The following is a 19,597-nucleotide window of genomic DNA, read 5'->3' as shown; positions in this document are numbered from 1 at the left end:
GAAAAGCATTTTTTCTACAGTTAATAAATTTTATAAAAACTGGTGAAATGTTTATTTTTCTAAATTACATGTATGTTCTATTAAAATAACATTTTAAAGTGAGGCAAGGATGAAAAAAACATTTTTCAACCTGAGTTTACCAATTTGTATTCTCCAAAATTGTTCTTTGGGTCTCTGAAGTGTCTGACAACACAACAGGAGTGTTACTAATTAAATTGTATACTCCTTGTATCAGCTCCACAAAGGCAGGGACCTTGTTAGTCTTTCTCTTATTTCCACAGGGCCTGGCACACAAAAGAAACTCAGCAAATATTGTGGAAGGGTGAGTGACCCACAAGTCTTGATGTAGTTCTGAAGAATCTGAATTAATAACTGGCCATTGGGCCCATTCACCACTGCATTTGAATAACATCCTCTTACTTTAATATCCCATCATGTTACATGCATGTGTGCTCAGCTCCTAAGTAATGTCCGATTCCTTGTGACCCCATGGACTGTAGCCAGCCAGGCTCCTTTGTTCATGGAATTTTCCAGGCAAGAATAGTGGAGTGGGTTGTCATTTCCTTCTCCAGGGGATCTTTCCAACCTAGGGATCGAAACTGAGTCTCCTACATCTGTGTCCTGCATTGGCAGATGGATTGTTTACCACCAAGCCACCTGGGAAACCATTCCATCAGGATGCTACAGTTCAAAAGAAAGAAAAAGGAGGCGATCGGCTTTTGCGAGCCTTTGAAAAAGGAGTTGTAGGTAGAAGAAAACTGAAGACACAACATAAATTTGGTAGTAGGTTCAGAACTCTTTGACCGTGAGTTGTTTATTCTATTCCTGGATCTCTGAAGCAAAGCAAGCACTGGGATTCATAAATGTTTTTGAAATATATTTGCCCAGAAATGAGATTTCTGGAGAGGGAAGTAAGTCAGAAAGAGAAAAACAAATATCATATGGTATCGCTTATATGTGAAATCTAGAAAAATGATACAGATGAACTTATTTGCAAAGCAGAAAGAGACACAGACTTAGAGAATGGATGTATGAATACCGGGGAGGGAGGGGGTGGGTGAAGTGGGAGGCTGAGATTGAGGTACATGAACTGCTATGTATAAAATAGACAACGAGTGAGATCCCACCACACAGCGCAAGGGGGCGCTACTCAAGCTCTGTGGGGACCTGAATGGGAAGGGGATTCGAAACAGAGGTGATGCATGCATACGAATGTATATACACGTGCATATATGTATACATATGCAAGAGACTCATGTGCAATCTCATGCATATTTATGATATATGCATGATATATATATATATATATATATATATATATATATATATATATATACACGTGAGACTGATTCACTTTGCTTTATAGCAGAAACTAATACAGCACTGTAAAGCAACAATACTCCAATAAAAATTACTAAAAAAGCAAATTCAAAGAAAGAAAGAAAGAAACAGGGGACATAGAAAGGTTTCCATGCCCGGGAGGCTCCCAGGGTCCCGCTTGGTTCAGGTACACGAACCATCTGGTAAATAAGTTATTTCCCTCCAGTTACTCCAGGTAGTCATGAGTCAGTGATTCCTTCATATGCTCTAATTAGAAGAACACCCTCAAAGGACCTCCTCCTATAAGGCTGAGTCCATGTGTTAAATGTATCATGTGGTGATAAATAAAATATTCTTGCATGAACTAAAAGTCATTCCTAAGGGTACCTACTTATAATGTGTACATTCTGAAATAATAACCAATCTGTTTCCAAATTTGCCACTTAAATTTTTTTTTTTTTTTTGGTCACAATTCCAGAAGGCATTTTTGTAGGTCCATGCCAAGCGCTAACAGCATGCAGAGCAGAAAGCTCCAATTTGCATTCTCCAAAAAAGGACAGCTCGACCAGATTTAATGTATTTTGGCTGGCAATTTGTATGCTTAGTCTCTGCCCAACATACTTTACTTTGAAAGAGCCAAGCCATAAAGCCTAGAATTATCGTTTATATTAGGAAGCCTGATAGAGTTGTATCCACTGACATGGTGCCCGCTCTGGCAGTAGCATAATTTTATCTTAAAGAGATGGGAGTGTTCCTTGTGGAGAAAAAAAAGGCATCGTAGGCTTTGCAGTGATTATTTTGGAGCTCATCTTTTCTACCTTTCTGTAAACGCTACAGTTCTTTTGGGTGATTTTGACATATATGCATAACCGTACATTGCATATTTCTTTTGGGGCCAAATTTGATTTTAAAATACTGGGGCTTTGCAAAACCAGATTTTATTTTATCCTTTTTAACAAAGGAATCATAAAGTGTTCAGTTAATGTTTCCCCTTTGTTGTATTCTTTCTCTGCATACACTGCGCAGCAGGGAGACAAGTAAGCAGAGGACAAAGCAGAAGGACGTTTGCCCATTTCTCACCTCCAGGAAGGCCCTGCCCTTATGCTGCTAACTGTCCTTTGTCTCTGATGCAAAAGGCAATTGTCAGGTCCTTCCCATTTCCTTTTTCATTTGTCTCTCTTGGATATTCGTATTTAAATTATTAAATATAAAGCTTAATTTGTCAGTAACAAACCATACAATCATAGAATGGTCTACAGAAGTATGCCCTAGCTATGCAACTCATGAATGGAAAGATGGGATTTTATTTTTCTAGGGTTCTCAAAACCACTTTTCCTCTCAACAGTGGAGAAATATCATCTTTTAAGTCAGGATAGCAGATATTTTCAATTAAAAATGAAGGCTCTATTGGGTCAGTTCTCAGTCAAATATAGATTTCACTCCATTCTTACCTTTATGCCCCTGCATGGAAGGCTGACATTTAGCATTGTTATCTTAGGTTTTGTTTCCTGATCATCAGTCCCTGAGGGGAGGATACAAACATGAATAATTTATCTGGAAAAGGAACCCAGGTAATAGCAGGAGAACCATGAAGAAACAAGGGAGGAAAGGAAAGACCACTAGAAAACAAGAGTATTAAGCCAGGCCACTGACACCTGCCATGAGTTTATTTCTGCTTGAGGAAACCTGGGCATTTGTTTCAGCTTTTTTTTTTTTTCCCTTAAGTCAATAAAGAGTTGATTTAAAATGCTGTATTAGTTTCTGGTGTACAGCAAAGTAATTCAGTTATACATATACATATATTCTTTTTCATTCTCTTTTCCATTATGGTTTATTACAGGATATTGGACATAGTTCCCTGTGCTATATAGTAGGAATTTGTTGTTTATCCACCCTGTACATGATAGCTTTCATCCACTACCCCCCAGTTTCCAATCCTTCTCTCTTCATGCCTCCCCGTCTTGTCTGCCACAAGTCTGTTCTCTGTATCTATGAGTCTGTTTTGGTTTTGTAGATAAGCTCGTTTGTGTCATATTTTAGATTCCTCATATTAGTGATATCATATGCTATTTGCCTTTCTCTTTCTTACTTACTGAACTTATGATCATCTTGAGGTCCATCCATGTTGCTATAATGGCATTCTTTCATTCTTTTTTATGGTTGAGTAAAATACTTTGTACACTTGATGTGAAGAGTTGACTCAGTAGAAAGTACCCTGATGCTGGCAGACATTGAGGGCAGGGGGAGAAGGGGGAAACGGAGGTTGAGATGGTTGAATGACATCACCAATTCAATGCACATGACTTTGAGCAAACTCCAAGAGAGAGTGAAGGACAGGGAATCCTGGCATGCTGCAGTCCATGGGGTTGCAAAGAATCAGATATGACTTAGTGACTAAAAAATATTTCATTTATATGTACCACATCTTCTTTATCCATTCATCTGTTGATGGACATCTAGGTTGCCCCCATATCTTGGCTATTGTGAATAGTGCTGCTATGAACATTGGGGTGTATATATCTTTTCCAGTTATAGTTTTGTCTGGATACATGCCCAGGAGAGATATTTCTGGACTTCATGGTGTAAAAAACTCTTTTATTTTTTAAGGAAACTCCATACTGTTCTCCATAGTAGCTGCACCAATTTTCATTCCCACCAACAGGGCAAGAGGGGAAACTCTGGGGGTTTGTAGTGGTCTACCTGAGATGTTTTCTCCTGGTTGTAAGGGAGGGGGGTTTACAATGCATTGATTATCATCTACCTTGTTTTGAGATTACCCAGCAAAGGCAAAAGCAGCTTCCATTCTCTGACATCCCAGGAGCTGATGGAGCAGAAAAAGACCTTGGGCAAAGGGTGAAGACAGAAGTCAGCATCTCAGGCTCTGTAGAACTCCAAGATGTTTGGCCAGCATCTCCTCTACCAACCTTGTAGCATAGGTTACTATAGGTGACCTCACGCTTCTGCAAGCATCCATGAGATGCAAACAGCTTTTTACTTTACATCACTAATATCTCACTTTTATTTTGCAAGCACTTCTATCTGTATCAGCATGGACTTCAAAAAACAAGCAGAAAGCGAGAGATCAGGTATTGTTTGAGAAGCACTGCTTCAGTGGCCCCTATCCCTGACCTCAGGTCCCGGTCATGGAGATGAAGCCCATACTGCAGGGTTTTGTATTGTTCAGTTTCGTTAGAGCCCCTAACTGGACAGAATACAGGACACATGCCTCACTTTTTTGAAAAGAGCTCAGTGGACACTGAGCTTCTTTACAGATGGACATTGAGCACATCCTTAAAGACTAATGAACATCTTAACATGCCTGATAGAATCCCAGTGTTTCACATATGCTGTCCACCCCAGCCTGCTCACCAGCCAGTGGGGAGCGGAAGTTCAGAGAGAGAGCTGGTCAACCTGAGGGGCGAGTGCCAGGTAGAAAAAGTCACAGTGGTGAGCTGGTTTACCAGATGCCCCACAGAAAGCACACAGGAGCAGTGATGGTGGGATGAAAAAGGGTGGCTGTCCCTAGGCAGGCTTGCTGAAGGGTTAAGACATCCGGATCTCAAATTCTGCCATCATCTCTGTGGTCACCTTTACCCGGATGAAGCAAGGGAGTGCTTCTGCACCTTGGGTTTAGAATATGTTCTGTGGGCTTCTTGTAACTCTTTATCCCTTCCTGTTTAAAAGCAAACTTAGTGTTTTCAGAAAATCTTTTTTTTTCCAAAATGTTTTACCATGTAGTTGTCTCTGCTAAAACACACACACACACACACACACACACACACTTTACATACTCAAATTTGTATGTCACTCTTTTTTGTTTAATAATCCAGGCTATACCTGCTTGCATTCTAAGTCACTTCAGGCATGTCCCACTCTTTTTGACCCCATGGACTGTAGCCTGCCAGGCTTCTCTGTCCATGAGATTGTGCAGGCAAGAATACTGGAGTGGGTTGCCATGTTCTCTTCCAGGGGATCTTCCAGACCCAGGGACTGGACCTGCCTTTCTTGTATCTCCTGCATTGGCAGGCGGGCTCTTTATTACTACCTGCCACCTGCCAAACCAAGCTATACCTACCCTTTTCATTAAAAACAATGCTTGCATCAAGTTATTGCTGCTTCCTGAATAGTCAGAGAGGGGAACGGGGTACCAGAATACACAGTGAAAACAGCCTCACAGCATTTCTTAAAGGACATTTGAGACATGATTCTTGATGCAAGGACACGCAAATAGGATAAAAAAATAAAAGGTAAAGTCAAGCTACTTTTGAAGATAATGAACTCAAGTCTACAATTTTCATGACCAGCCTAAATACACTCACACCTAGAATTTGAATCTGGAAGCCAAATCTTCATGATGGGCATTTGACATTTTCCAAACCCTGTTTTCTGCGAAAAGCTTTGGGAAGACCTTTTAGAAACCAAATAGGGTGCATTTTAAAACGTTAATACAGGGAATCAGCGGACCAGCTACCAGAAGTCATTGTAGTCGACTTAAATACACAGACATCAGACACGTGGACATGGGCCCAAGGTGAAATAATTAAGGCCAGACTGGAGGCAGCCTTCCTTTTGAAAGCTGCTTCCTCCAGTGCCTGTGGTGTTGGCAGCACTGAGCTATGCCTGGAAGAAAGTCTTTTCTAGGCCACGGCAGAAAAAGACAGAGATGTGTGTTCTTGACACAAGGGACCTCCAAAGCCCTCATCATTTACCCCACTGCAAGCCAAACATTGCATTAATATAGAAATGGCCCCTTAACAATTGAGAGAGAATTCTGTGGCTGCTGATGAAACATGCCAGGTGCTTCAGCCAGAGGAAACTAATGGACTGTGTGTGTGTGTGTGTGTGTCTGTGTGTGTGTCCCTAAGCTCAAGCACATGCAAAGGTCATTTTCCATGGTAATAGATACCCTAGAACAGAGTCAATATTTTCTTTCAGTTTTACCTTTGAAGTTATTTCAATCTTCAAAATAAATAAAATGTATCCATGAGCCAAATAAAAGTGAATGTAATCACAAAGAATGAGATTTAGAAATAAATATATGTTTATATAAAAAATGGGCACATCTATACAAAAAATCCAAATTAATAATAAAGTTCTAAGGCTATTGTAAAAGCTGAGGAAAAATAAATGATATATTTTTATAAATATTTAGTTTGACTTCCTGAGTTTAGTAAAAGTTTCTTTTTATTGATGCCATGTAACATATTTAGAGCTATTTCAGGATAAATCTGAGAGATATATTTGATATTTTCCATATAGAGCATAGTTAATATTTGATGCTAGTAACTTCAGTGTATTGCAATAATTTAAAAGATTTAAATGATTCTGATTAAACACTTGTTTTTACAATAGAATTTTAAACAAAGGAGTAGAGAGTTTATGTTCAAAGAAAGGTAATTCAAGTGGCACTTTCTACTTTTTACTTATTTGGCTTAGATAAATTAAACATGTAAAATTAACCAGATAAAATGGTAAAATAAAAAAAGAAAAAACTAAAATAATCATTTTTTATACATTCATATTGGTCAACTGCTGAATTTTAAAACAAGCAGTATAACTTCCTTCCTCCCTTCCTTCCATTTTTCTTTCTTTTAATGACCCAAGGCCCTTGTTACTTCTGTTATTGGCTTCAAACATTATACCATATGGCACTGTACTCGTCAGCATTCATAGGAGAATGAATTCTTTCAACTCGTAGTTGAAGAGGAGGTATAACAAACTTTTATAGAATTAATTTGGCTTCTAACAGGGACCAAGGGAATCGCCAGGCTCCCCTGGTGGCTCAGAGAGTAAAGAATCTGCCTGCAATGCAGGAGACCGGGGTTTGATTCCTGGGTTGGGAAAATCCTCTGGAGAAGAAATTCACAACCCTCTCCAGTATTCTTGCCTGAGGAATCCCATGGACAGAGGAGCCTGGAGGCTACAGTCCATGGGGTCACAAAGAGTTGGAGGTGACTGAGTGACTAACGCTTTCACTTTAAGGGAATGCCAAGACCTGCTTGTCATCTTTCCTCCTTATAAGTAAATGAAGTTGCTCAGTCGTGTCCGACTCTTTGCAATCCCATGGACTGTAGCCCACCAGGCTCCTCCATCCATGGAACTTTTCAGGCAAGAATACTGGAGTGGGTTGCCATTTCCTTCTCCAGGGGATCTTCCCGACCCAGGGATCGAACTCAGTTCTCACACATTGCAAGCAGACACTTAACCGTAGGAGTCAGAGAAACTGTTCCTCCGAATTCCTCCAGAAACCCATCCCTCTGTGTGGGTCTAGATAACTGGAACTGTAGGCGTGGAATGAGTGAGTGAAAGTCGCTCAGTCATGTCCGACTCTTTAGTACCCCCTGGAATCCTCCAGGCCAGAATACCGGAGTGGATAGCCTTTCCCTTCTCCAGGGGATCTTCCCAACCCAGGGATCGAACCCAGGTCTCCCACACTGCAGGCGGATTCTTTACCAGCTGAGCCACAAGGGAAGCCCAAGAATACTGGAGTGGATAGGGCAGAGTAGCCTATCCCTTCTCCCGCAGATCTTCCCGACCTGGGAATGGAACAGGGGTATCCTGCATTGCAAGCAGTTTCTTTACCAACTATGTTATCTGGACCTCCATCCAGACGGAAAACAAAATATCCCTTTCTTATCTACTGGATCAGTGATCCATAACCCCTCTTATGGGGCTCTCTGGGAAACAAAAAACATGAGGAGAAAATGGCCCCTGCTTTCCTTCTACCTGCCCTCAGGGCAAACCCCGTCGACTCTAAGCTGCAGGCATGGGGAGAATGGAGGAGAACTGTTTCCAGCTGGGTCTATTCAGAGAAGGGGTAGACTTTTGGTCCTGTTGAAGCAATATTATACTTTAGAACTGACAGCTGTCCTAAGACGTCACTGTTGCTTACCCTGCTCCCCAAGAATGTTCTTTTTTTCCACTCTGAGTTTTTTTTTAATTGGAGGTAATTGTTTTATAATATTGTGTTGGCTTCTGCCACACATCACCATGAATCAGCCATAGGCATGCATACGCTTCCTTCCCCTTGAACCTCCCTCCCACCTCCCGCCTCCCACACTTCCAGCTCTCTAGGTCATCCCACAGCGCTGGGGATGAGCTCCCTGCACCATACAGCAATGCCCACTAGCAATCGATTTTACATGTGGTAACGTATATGCTTCAATGCCACTCTCTCCATTCATCTCCCCCTCTTTTTCCTCCACTGTGTCCACAAGTCTGTTCTCTATGTCTGCATCTCCATTGCTGCCCTGCAGATTGGTTCATCAGTACCATCTTTCTAGATTCCAAGAATGTTCTTGAGGTAACTGGAGCTTCTTAACAAAAAAGATAGCAGGGAAAAATAGAGTTTTGAAATAGCTTATCAGATATCTGAAAAATCTCACCATTGGAGACTGGTTTGTGCTAGAAATCAGCTGAGGCCTTTTTTATCCAGCATAGCCCAAAGTCCGAGAAGGACAGGTCTACAGAGCAAACCCAGAGGCCGTGGAGTCAACTGGACATGGCGAATGGGGACACGGCGGTTCTCCTGACCTGCCTCTCCCTCAGGCTTCTAGGGCAGGTCTGGGTGGACAGCCCCCCGAGGGTGGGCACAGTCATACTGCTCACCAACCAGAGAGTCAGCTTCCGAGTGACTGGGGTTTCCGGCTCTCCAGATGGACCCAGAGATGTAGATTTAACATAAGAGAATCTGAAATGGAATTCTGATCCATCCTGAGGTAGTCAACTTGGGGAAAATATGTGCAATACGCTTCAACGCAGCAATGACTCTGACAAAAAAAGGTGTCAGTGTATTTCAGCTAAATACATAGCAACCAAGAGTGTACACCCTAATGGAATATTGGGGAAATACTACTCTCAATCCTGTAGAAACATTGCTGAGTTAAGATGACTATAAACAAAATAAAATTTTTTTTTAAAAAACTTTCGTTGATAATGAAAAAGATTAACTTAAAATTCTTCCATTCAGAGGCAGACAGTGTGAACTTTAGTCATTTTCACAACATTTTTCTCCTTCTGTTGTTTATATACTTGAACTTATATTTTATGTACTATATTGAATTATGCAAAAATCATTTACCATTTGCCAAAAGCATCATTTTCTTTTCTGGAAAAACCCTCCATATATTATTTAAATAGTTGTAGGGTACTCCATATATGCAAGAATCATAATCAGCTACAATATTAAGTTTGTTAACCATTTATGCTCTTACCAATTTTTATTGCTATAAATAGCTCCCTATTGAAATACTTGCCATAAATACTTGTTTCCTAATTGTAGGTCATTTCTTAGAATACATATGGGAAGTATAAGAATTTGGATCAGAGTTTATGAGCATATTTAAGACCCAATATATTACAAAATATTTTTTAAAAAGTTTATATCAATATTCATTTCCCATAGCAACTTGTAACACTGCTGAAAATAAATATTATCAGTGTTTAAAAGCTATACTAATTAAGCAATCAAAACAGGTTATAGAGTTGTTTTTAAAGCATATTTGTCAGATTATAAATAAACAACTTCAACACATATTTGGCATGTTTTATCTTCAGTGATTTGTTTCTTAAAATACTTTACTTGATTTACTATTCCTGCATTTTTCTTATCAACATGCATAAAAATCATTATAATACTATATTATAATGATTATGTTATGATTTTGCCTTGTTGCAAGTTTTCTCCCAAGTTGATAGCATTTTAGTTTTATTATTTTTCAATGAAAATAATTAAAGTGAAATTTTTTTTTTACAATTTTGCTTTCAGCCCTTGTTTTTAAAAAACATTTAATTTGAAAAACCAGGTAAACTTTTGTCTAACTTCTATTACTTTACTAACTTTAAAATACTAATGGTATTATTAATTGCATTTTTTAATCAACTTTGTCTCCATCTAGAATGACATGAGATGAGAATGTGAATTGAGCTCTTTGTGCCAAAACCCTTCCATTGATTGAGGATCCATGTTAGATCTTGCATTATGTGGACACCACATGCATATATGGACACTTCTCCTTTCTCAAGTAACTTTTTTCCCCATTTCAGTTTTTAGTCCAGCATTAGTACCAACCTGATTTCATTAATGTGGTAGTACTCCTTGTGATCATATCTGACCTTATATATTTTCTCTAACTACTTCCCTTGTGTCTCAGATGGTAAAGAATCTGCCTGCAATGCAGGAGACTCGGGTTCCATCCCTGGGTCAGGAAGATCCCCTGGAGAAGGGAATGGCAACCCACTCCAGTACTGTTGCCTGGAGTATCCCATGGACAGAGGAGCTTGGGCTACAGTTCATGGGGTTGCAAAGAGTCAGACACAACTGAGCAACTAACACTTTCACATTTCTTTTAAAAAAAATATATTTTTTTTACTCACACCTTAACACCCATGCCTTCTAAACATAAAGTAATGCTGAATAATTTATTGAGACTGAATTAAATACATAGATCAATTTTGAGAAAAATTGATTTCCCATCCAGCTACGAAATATGTGTGTTCTTTTGTTCAATTTTCTTTTATTTATTTCAGTGAAGTTTTGCAGTTATCTTGATTATATTTTATTTTCAGGTTAATTTTTTCTTTCTTATATATGGATACTGTTCTGTGGCGTGTGTGTGTGTGTATGTGTAATGTATGTGTCTGTGTGTGTGTATGCATGCATGAATGAATGAATGGGCATGTGTACATATGTTTTATCTAATATTATTCATCCTAATCCCCCTTTCTGGTTTATTCTTCAAGGTTGTTTTATATAATTTACCAATAGCAAGAGCTTTACTTCTTTTCCCATAATTAGCACTATCTCATTGTCATCCTGTTCATTTGAAGTCACTTAATATTTCTTGGATCAAGTAGTTGCATTATTATTGTTTAATGATTCCATAGAAATCTCATATCTTTCCCTCCTTTTGGATTTCTTTCTAAGTTTCTAAGTTTGGAAAAGAGGACATTTAGAAGATGGTGTTGAGCATTTGTTTCTGGTTCTTTCTCCTTTCTAATCCATGAGTTTCATGTCCCAGCCACCAGATTGAACAATCTTTTATTGAAACATGTACAAACTTCTGCTACAGCAGAATCCTCCTAGAGGAGGTGCATCTTTCTTGCAATTAAGAGAGGATCAAACATCTGAGTCTTGAAAAGAGGTGTCTTCATCTCAGAAAACATGTGCAAGTGAACAGAGTTCTGGGTTGCCATGAAGGGAGACCAGTTGTCCATGGAGACAGGATCCTGTACCAAGAGGGGACATTGGTCCAGCTCACTTACTGTGGGATGCTGGCTGTCCCCCTGGTTCAAGATGAACAGGAGGGGCAGTTGTGGAGGGAACCAACCTTTTCCACTGGCTTCCAGAAACAGAGACCATTTGGGACATGCCCTGTAGAAGGCCCCTAATTTCCGACTCCAGGGACAGTGGGTCACCGAGTAAAGCAGCAGCTTCCTCTCAGCCAATGACGGTTATCTACTCATAGTACTTGACCTCACAAGGTAACCCAGATGGGTGGGAGGGATATTACACTCGCTGACACAGTGAAAGATAACTATTTAGAATGGTCTTTTGGCTTTAAGGGGGTGCATAACGGCTCAGTGGTTAATAATCTGCATGAAGTGCAGGAGACACAGAAAAGGTGGGTTCAATCTGTGGGTCAGGGAGATCCCCCAGAGAAGGAAATGGCAACCAACCCACTCCAGTATTCTTGCCTGAAGAATCCCATGGACAGGGGAGCCTGGTAGGCTACAGTCCATAGCGTCACAAAGAGTCAGACATGACTGAGCGACTAAGCACCCAGCAGCACACAGACATATGACTTGAAAGAGAAGAACCATGTTTTGAATCACTTGGAATATGGACACACAAATGAGAGCAGAACTAGAACAAAACTGAGCAATTTAAAGTGTAAATGTGAAGTTTTAAAGAGATTTAAAACAACCAAAATTATTTCCATGAAGTTAAAAACAAGTCATGATCCTAAATTTTTAAAAAATAAAATATGAATGTGTTACAAATGACACATTTCAGACTACATTTAGGTTTTGTATGTGCTATGATTTTTATTCCAACTGTGATGCTTGGTTGACACCCTAGGCAAAAGTCAGACCCCCAGGAAGTAGTCTGAGTGGCCAGAACTGCCCCTGACATGGTCCACGTTCTGGTCACTCTGTTATGTGGTCTCCCCAGGATGGAAAAGCAGACGAGAGCATGTTTGATGGAAATGGGGAGGGGGCTGGGACCCCAGGAGTCCTGGAGGAAGGAGAGTACCCCTAACAGGACAGGTGAGAGAACTTGAGTCCTATTTGGTCTTGGAAAAACTTGCCGGGCGTAGGGCTGTGTTCCTGAATTTGTAAAATCTCAATTCCAAATAAAATAACGTATGTTTTCTTCTACGGAGATTAAGGTAATTCTCCAGAAAAAAAAAAAAAAAAAAGATGTTTCTTTGTGCTCAATGAAGACCATCCCAAACCTGAATTAGTAAAACATGGATGAGCCTCAAGGATTGAAAATGGTTAAACACTTAAGACAGAAACTAGTCTATAAATGCAAAATGTATTTCATTATTCCTGTGCAGACAAATGCATATGTAGATGTATGCATTTGTTGTTAAGTCACTTAGTGGTGTCCAACTCTTTGTGACTCCATGGACTGCAGCACACGAGGCTTCCTTGACCTTCACTATCTCCCAGAGTTTGCTCAAACTTAAGTCCATTGAGTTGGTGATGCCATCCAACCATCTTATCCTCTGTCTTCCCTTCTCCTTATATATAAATATTAATTCATAAATGGATATTTGTGATTTAAATATGCTAAGAACATGTGTATACATTATCTTATATTTCTTTTTTCCCTATTCTTACATATAACTTAAAAAATTCAAGCATGTTTCACCTCTGATTTATCCCACTCCAGGCTACTCTATATTATTTGAAAGTTCATGAAGACTTTGAGAATTACATTTCTTTAGACAGACAAAAGATTTTTAAAAGAAACACATGAAAGTTATGTATCAGAAGGCTGGTGTGTTTTGAGGATAGACATAGAGACAGATTTAATTAGAGCATCAAGAGAGTTTCTTGTGTATGTCAGGGCCTCCAAATGCACTGCCCATGATTTGAGTTGTGCATTGAGACCTCAGCCGTCACACTGCTTGTTGTCCTGTTTTTTTGGATTGCACGTAGAAATGAGATTTTGTTTGCAGACCTCTCAGATGCGTTACTGATACATACAAGAGAGCAGACTTATTTACAAAGCTTTTCAAGGTCTTCGGGTTAATTTTTGCAGAACTTATTCTATTATGTGAATAAAAAGTAATACCGTGAAACTTGGTCTCTGAGGAGAAAGACAGATGCAAACTGCTATGCATCTTCTTCACTAGAAGCATTTGGTATGAATTCTGGGGGAAAAGCAATGACTTTACTATATTAACCATGAGGGGAACATGAATATGCTGGAAACAGTGATTCACTGAAAGCCAGAACTGTTTGAAATCAGTTATTTACTTACAAATTCATACAAGTATGAAAAAAAGAAAAACTTCATTTCTTTGAGAAATGATTGGTAATATTAATACTATTAATGTTAATGTTTCCCCAAATGGAAATTATCAGACCATGTTCTGTCTGTTTGCTTTATCTTTCTTTTCCCTTTTAGTCTAAGCAGATAATACTTTAAACATTTTATTTTTCAAACATCAGGCAGGGGAAACACTGGTTCAGGGGAGGCCCTGGGTCCCATGGTGAGACCCACTGGCCTTGAATCTGCAAGAGAGGTGAGCTACAAGCATCCTTTCTGCTCAAAGGATGAGGCTTAGTCCTGTCCATCCCCTCAATGTCCTCTATTTGTCAAATAAAAGAGAATCATTTGTTTTGATCATGCAATCTGTAGAAGTCTGCTTGGCAGGCTGGAAATCTTGATAAAAGGCGAGCATATCTACACAGAAAGTCCAAAAGTGTGTTTTTATTAGATATTTAATTTTTAATTAAGTTAGAATTTCACTTTCCTCTTACTACCCTGGGTGACTTTTGGAGGTTTTCTTTTGCTTAAACGTTGCATAAAAGACTAAATTGTCTAACAAAACTATGCTATGGTTTATTTTATTTTAAGATTTTTAAAGTTAATTTATTTCTTTTACTTGGAGGCTAATTGCTTTACAATATTGTGCTATTTTTTGCCATACATCAACATGAATCAGCCATGGGTGCCCATGTGTCTCCCCATCCTGAGTAAAGTAAGGAGTGCTTCATGAATTTCCATGCCATCCTTGCACAGGGGCCAGACTAATCTTCTTTGTATTATTCCGATTTTAGTATATTGGCTGCCAAAGGGAGCACCTAACATGTTTTTTGATGGAGACGATTTTTAAAATCTTTATTGAACTTGTGTTTGGTCTTTTGGCCATGAAGCATGTGTGATCTTAGTTCCATGATTAAGCATTGAACCCAGACTCCCTGCACTGGAAGATGAAGTCTCAACCATTGGACCCCCAGGAAAGTCCCTATGCTATGATTAAGTTAGATTTCTTTAGGAGTTACACGTTGAAAGCACTAAACACCAAAATTTGCAGACTTCCTGATTGCAAACTAATTTACCTTGAACAGCCTTAATTGTAAATAATAATCATAATATGAATGAAAGCCACCATTTCATCAGAATCTACCATGTTCCAAGCCTGTTATATAATATTCATCATCAACTTTTGAAGTTGATATTTTTATCCTAATTTTATAAGTGAAAAAAACAAGAAATTTAACAATTTACTTAATATCACACATTGATAAATGGCCCAAACATGAATCAGACTCTGATCTGTCTCTCCATAAAGTCTATCCTCTATTTTACTACAAAATTCTGATTCACCAACTGCTGCCGAAATTTGGCCTCTGTATACCCATGACGAATTAAATCTGGGAGACAGAGTTTTGGGTGAAGTAGAACAAAATAGTTTTATTACTTTGCCAGGCCAAGCGGGCCACAGCAGGCTAATGCCCTTAAGACTGTGTGTCCCACCCAGGAAGGGGTAGTGAGGAGCTTTATGATGTTCAAGGAGCAGAGCGTGGTCAGCGCATGGACCTTCTGATTGCCTGGTGGTGAAGTAATTAGGAGGCAGTATCATCAACCTTCTAGTTCCAACTGGTCTGGGGTCTTCATGCTTGTGGGCAGCAGATGTTTAACTTCTTCCCCCTGGTGGGGGTTTCAGTATCTGCAAAACAGCTCAAAGGACATGCTCAGAATATTATCTGTAGTCCTTGAAAGTGAACGTGTTAGTCGCTCAGTCTTGTCTGACTCTTTGTAACTCCATGGACTGTAGCCTGCTCGGCTCCTCTGTCCTTGGGATTCTCCAGGCAAGACTACTGCAGTGGGTTGTCATGCCCTCCCCCAGGGGATCCGCCTGACCCAGGGATCCAACCCCAGTCTCCTGCACTGCAGGCAGATGCTCTACCATCTGAGCCACCAGGGAAGCCCCCGTAGTCTTTGAGGAAGAACCAAAGGTTTTTATGTTTGTTTGTTTTCCTCCAAACTTGTGGGATCTTAGTTCCCAGACCATGTATTGGGTCTTCAGCATTAAAAGCACCAAGTCTTAACCACTGGACCACCAAGGGAATTCCTGAACTAAAGTTTCTTAATTTTGTTTAGTAGTTAAAGTATTATTCTTTTGTCTTGTTTGATTTTTTTTTTACTTTTTTCTGCATTTTCTTACTTCTCTGATTTAATTTATTCTTTGACTAAAGTTTTTCTAAAGACAGAAGGCAGGCAGTGGATAAGGGCAGGGTCTGTTCTGGAAAGGGCTTCCCACGTGGTGTTAATGGCAAAGAATCCACCAAATGCAGGAGATTCAAGAGGCAGGTTTGAATCCCTGGTCGGAAAGATCCAGTGGAGGAGGAAATGGTAACCCACTCCAGTATTCTTGCCTGGAGAATCCCATGGCCAGAGGAGCCTGGCAGGCTACAGTCCATAGGATCACTAAGAGTCCCACACGACTGAAACAACTTAGCATGCACTTATGCACTGTTCTGTGAAAGTCTTATAGGGCCCTGCCTGGTTTAGAGAATCAAGGTTCTTTTCTTTAAAATAGGTTAAATTTTAGTCATATTTTAATTTTTATATGGCTGTCATTTCTGATAGCCTTATCTCCTCCCTGCCATGCCCCTAGACTCACACACTTATTTCCTCCCTTGGTAGAAAGTCTTGTCTCTGAAAAGGAAAGAAATATCATTAAAGAAGGTTGGCTATGAATCAAAGGCTATCAATACATTTTCAAAGCAATAAATAACCTATTGTGGCCACATAAAGTCAGGATTCAAAAATACATTTCAACAAAGCATTTTCAGTCACTCATTTATGTCCAGCTCTTTGTGGACTCCATGGACTGCAGCATGCCAGGCTTCCCTCTCCTTTACCATCTCCTGGAGCTTGCTCAAACTCATGTGCATTGGGTCAGTGATGCCATTCAACCATCTCATCCTCTGTCACCCTGTTCTCCTTCTGCCTTTAGCATCAGGGTATTTTCCAGTGAGTCAGCTTTTCGTATCAGGTGGCCAAAGTACTGGAGCTTCAGCTTCAGCATCAGTCCTTCCAATAAACATTTATGGTTGATTTCCTTTAGGATTGACTGCTTTGAGACTCTTAAGAGTCTTCTCCAGCACCACAATTCAAAAGCATCAGTTCTTTGGTGCTCAACCTTCTTTATGATCCATGCCACTCATTGTAATTGTGTGGTTCCAGGAGAGGGCCACATTTTTCCTATGACTCAAATCACTTGGCTCTGTGTCCTAGATTTCAGGAGGAGGTTGGTGATGTGAAGAGAGAGTCCAAAATATACAAATCTGGGCTGGGTTGCTTCCTTTCCTGACAACTGGAAAACCAGTTGTCAGGAAACCAGGCCCTGGAGAACCCTGCCCAGCCCACGATCGCAGCCCCTCACTTCATCTCCTTTCTGTTGCTTTTGCTGCCAGGGAGAAGTGATGTAAAATTTAACAAGTTGAATAAAAGTCATTTCCCCCCACCCCATTTGTGTGAGTTCTGGCAGGGTGCTTTGTAAAGTGCATTCGATTACTAGGAGTGATGTGGAACCAAATTACTGCCTAACAGTTGTTGGCACCAGAGTACGTTAAGTCGTTCCTCACCAGCCAGAATTTCATCTGTCTCCCACTGCTCTGAAGACCTTTTATCTGTCTTAGTGCCAGCTTTGCGTAGGAAGGACCAGACCGCTGAGTGCATGTGGGTTACAACAGGACAAACATTTCCCTAAATGAGTTTTCCAACTTTCTTGCGGAGTGGGCGTGGTGGGAGGGGGCATCTAGGAAGGAACAGCCTCTGAATATAATCTGTTGATTTACTTTCATACAGTATGGGCTTCCGAGGTGGCGCTCAGGTGGCGCTAGTGGTAAAGAATCCACCTGCCAATGTAGGAGTCGTGGGAGACAAATGTTCAACCCCTGGCTCAGAAAGATCCCCTGGAGGAGGAAACTGGCAACCCGCTCCAGTGTCCTTGCCTGGAGAATCGCAGGGACAGAGGAGCCTGGCAGGCTACAGTCCATGGGGTCAAAGAGTCAGACACATGTCCATCAACCTCCTGAAAAGAATGTTTTTTTCCCCTAACTGAACAATGTGCCAATTTAAAGTGAAGCAGCGCAGATTTTTCACCCTAAAACTGAGTTACTTCCAGTTTTTTCTTATATGCCACACATTTTCTTTTCTGTTTAGTTTGTTTTGTTTTTTAAATGTGTATGCCTCTGAAGAAAGCACGTTGCAAACCTCTGTGTTGCAATTAAAGAAGACTCTTGCTTGTTTGTCATTATAAACTTCGTTGATTGACCCGGAATGACTATTTAAAGCCCTATGTTAGCATGTTCTTTTGAGCGCTATTGCCAGTCTCCAGGGTCCCTCTGTTTTCCTGCAGGTGTGCACAAGTGTGTTTTTGTTAGCCTTGCTTAAAGATCAGGTTTTCTGTACTTTATATCATTTGTATTGTCTTTATTTGGACTGTCTTCAGTATCACAAAACATTTTTAAATATGTGGCTGAGAACTGCATACAGTAATACTTCTCTGAAAAAATAAGCTCTGTTCTTTAATGTCTGAGTCCCCATTCACCTTTTGCCTGAAGTGTTACATTGTATGTCCACAGGCAATGAGCGGTACACCATCCAAATTCTTTTCCTACTTTACTAGTTCATTTTCTCTATCCAGTAATTTGCATCAAGTTGCATTCTTTCCAAAAGAACACACTCCCTTTTTGAAACACATGTTTCTGATTCGAACCTATTCCAAGATCTCTGGTAATATCACAGGCTAAACATTAATTGTCAAGCCAAATACTGCTACTGCTAAGTCACTTCAGTCATGTCCGACTCTGTGCGACCCCATGGACTGCAGCCCACCAGGCTCCTCCGTCCATGGGATTTTCCAGGCAAGAGGACTGGAGTGGGGTGCCATTGCCTTCTCCGAATCCAAATACTAGCCTTATTAAATAGGCATTGCAGTCAAATCATTCAAGAACATCTTATGCAAATTGCATTGCCCTCCATTGGATTTTTTTTCTTCCCCTTGCTTGTTTGAGGAGAGTGACAACCATGTCAACATTATGATTGGTGACTTCTGCCTTCATGTCTGAACCAGCTTTGACCTGAACCATTATAGTTAATGACTGATTAAGAAAAGCTTGAGGTCAGATATTTGAAAACTTTGAGACATATTGGTTTTCTAACATTTATTTTAGGTCATAGCAGTGGAAATTATTTCAATGGTCTGCCTTGCTTTATACTTTTGGGGCATGGGGGATGGGTGATGTTACTATTGGATACTTTTAATGTCCAAGAGCATTTGTTTCCACTAGATGTGTCAGATGGTTCAAAGTGGATAGAGAGGTAGGTTAAACAGGATTTTAAGACACAAACTGCAACGATCAATTGTGGAGCATGGGTATGGAGCTCGCTGTAGCACAGCTGAGGTGGGGTTGGCCACACTTCTTCAAATTTTGGGACTTGGTTGGAAACCAGATGGGGTTATTCACACGTCCCACCACATTGATTAATTGAACAGTCCAGGACAAAGTAAACAGCATGTGCCATTCCCCTCATGGTGGTCCTATCAGCATCCATCTCTGATCTCATCCCCCACCACCCCCTTCTCCTCCTTCCCTGTCTTTCCCAGCATCAGGATCTTTTTCCAGTGAGTCAGTTTTTCACATCAGATGTCCAAACGACTGATGAGCATCAATCCTTCCAATGAATATTCAGGGTTGATTTCCTTTAGGATTGACTCTTTTTGATTTCCTTGCTGTCCAAGGG

General features: G+C 40.2%; 1 protein-coding gene and 1 non-coding gene across 2 annotated transcripts in view; one reads left to right on the top strand and one right to left on the bottom strand.

The window, feature by feature from the left end:
- GALNTL6 (polypeptide N-acetylgalactosaminyltransferase like 6) overlaps positions 1-19,597 on the top strand; it is a 1,391,757-nt gene that overhangs the window by 252,805 nt on the left and 1,119,355 nt on the right. The gene's annotated exons all lie outside the window — the stretch shown is intronic.
- LOC139039565 (U6 spliceosomal RNA) lies at positions 14,534-14,638 on the bottom strand. Its single transcript, XR_011492907.1, has one exon. It is a non-coding gene; the product is annotated as a U6 spliceosomal RNA (small nuclear RNA).

This window comes from Odocoileus virginianus, chromosome 18 (genome assembly GCF_023699985.2).
Source record: "Odocoileus virginianus isolate 20LAN1187 ecotype Illinois chromosome 18, Ovbor_1.2, whole genome shotgun sequence".
Lineage (NCBI taxonomy): Eukaryota > Metazoa > Chordata > Mammalia > Artiodactyla > Cervidae > Odocoileus > Odocoileus virginianus.
Note: the sequence above shows the minus strand (reverse complement) of the source record. Positions and strands in the feature narration are given on the sequence as shown.